The sequence below is a fragment of the Aplysia californica genome, unplaced genomic scaffold, assembly GCF_000002075.1.
Source record: "Aplysia californica isolate F4 #8 unplaced genomic scaffold, AplCal3.0 scaffold00154, whole genome shotgun sequence".
Taxonomy (NCBI): Eukaryota; Metazoa; Mollusca; class Gastropoda; order Aplysiida; family Aplysiidae; genus Aplysia; species Aplysia californica.
The window spans coordinates 454,960-457,162 of record NW_004797424.1 but is presented as its reverse complement, the minus strand read 5'-3'; positions in this window follow the sequence as shown (position 1 = coordinate 457,162).

The window sequence follows — 2,203 nt, the reverse complement described above, 5'->3', positions numbered from 1 at the left end:
AAACCACAAGCCTGCTCGCAAGACTCTAGCGCAAGACTTCCGCTGCTTTACAAGCCTTCGATTAACCGAGCAGAATCCAGCCCTACTGTCTAGTGATTACAGTGCGAGAATGCTGCTTCACCCGCACCAACGCACTAGTCTATCGCTGCTTTTCGCATTCACCCTCCGCGACCGTGTTCGGCCTCCAATGCCGAGGCCAGTCGTGCGGGATGTGAGGTCTGAATCTGAGAAAGCCTAGCTCCTGGCCCTACCGACATAAATCGGCTCGTGTCTGCATTGGCTTACAGGTGGCCTAATAGCTGACAGCTTGCTAGGCAGTATACTATGACTTCAAACGCAGGACAAACATAGCCAGAGTAAATTTTGTCACACTGGTGATTTAATTTCCAAAGGCCCTCAGCAAAGGCGCCACAATAATTGCGTGCTCACTAAGAGAAGCATTGTTCAGTGAACCCTCGCACTTCTCGCTTTGAGGTATGGCGGAAAGTTTAGAGCCGATGGAACCAAACTTGACTGTTTTGTTTCCAAGGAGATTAAAAGTAATGGAGGATGCTCTGTGGGCGGCACCGCACGCCTGATAGGAGCCCTCTCTCGCGGCGGAACCGTGGGCTACCTGCGCTGCGCGATTGCCCGACTAAGGCACTGGAATCTAGATAAGAAAGAAGGTTTTATTCCGAGGTCCTTCAGATTAGGCAAGTCAATTAGTAAAAATGCCTTGCACCTGTGTTGTATTTAAGTGTAAGAACCGATATGATGATGCAGTAGACCGAAGTTTTCACAGTAAAGTTGTTTCCCTTTTAAAAAATTTGAATGAAAGTGTTTCTATGCCCCCATCAACACAATTTAAATAATTAATTCATAAGAGGCTAACCCCGGCGCTACATGCCAAGGCCAACCCAGGCTGAAAGGGATACAACACCCCAGCAGAAAGACTGAGATACTCAATTTTTTTAAAGGATTCTTATTCATAAATATATATAATTATTATGAGTATATATATAATTATTATGTGTGTGTATGTATATACATATTATACATTTTAATTAAAGATATTGCTTTCATGTGTGTGTGTGCAAATTAGATGCTACTGTAGTCTAAATGTAGATATGTAGAGGCTCCATTAGAACATGAAATCAATATTCAACAACAATAATGATGAATATTTTCTATGTTAAAGGAACACCAAACCATATCAGATGAGGGGAGAGGGTAGGGTGGGGTGGATAAGAGTTTGAGTCTTGTTAGATAGAACTATACTCGGTTTAATTCTATTATTGTAGTCTTCACCTAAGATCCCACAATCAATAATTCCGGTTCACTTAAGATTCTGCAGTTAAAAAATAAACCAAACAAAGCAACAACAAATTTTACTACACAAGAGTCATCACTAAGATAAATTATCCCCCATCTGGAGTGTAATAAGGGACTAAAAACGCTGCTCTCCATATCATACTTTACTGGAGAAAAAAAAACTTCAAAGGTTATCCACGCTCATGCATGCGATCACACCTCCAAGGGTGCTGTTATTTCTTTTTGGGGGAATATTTGAAATCATTGTGCGCTCCACTTTGTGAAAACCAGGAAACAAAATTATTGTGATCAATAATATTATTTATAGATCAAGACATACTGTTAGCAATTAGATAAAGCAAACATCGACCCTCTTTTGTGTCCGCTATTCCGTACATATATAGTTAGTTATGGCACACGCCTAGAATCATGCAATCATATATATCTTAAATTCAGTTTAAAAGTATATTTTCATCCATTTCTTATTATTAAATATTTTAGCATCTTGAAAGATTATCTTTTTAATTTGGTATGTTTGATAATTGTATGTTACCCGGACACGTTTTCTTCTTATTTCATACATCTTTTTTATTTTTAAACTAGATTATAACATAAAACTCTTAAAGAATTGAACAGTCCGTATCACACACATAATGTTTTCTCCCTGTCATTATCCGTCAGCCCGTCAGTTGATCACAATCTCTCTCTCTCTCTCTCTCTCTCTCTCTCTCTCTCTCTCTCTCTCTCTCTCTCTCTATCTCTCTCTCTCTCTCTCTGTCTGTCTGTCTGTCTGTCGGTCTGTCTGTCTGTCTGTCGGTCTGTCTGTCTGTCTGTCTGTCTGTCTGTCTCACTCTCTCTCTCTCTCTCTCTCTCTCTCTCTCTCTCTCTCTCTCTCTCTCTCTCTCTCTCTCTC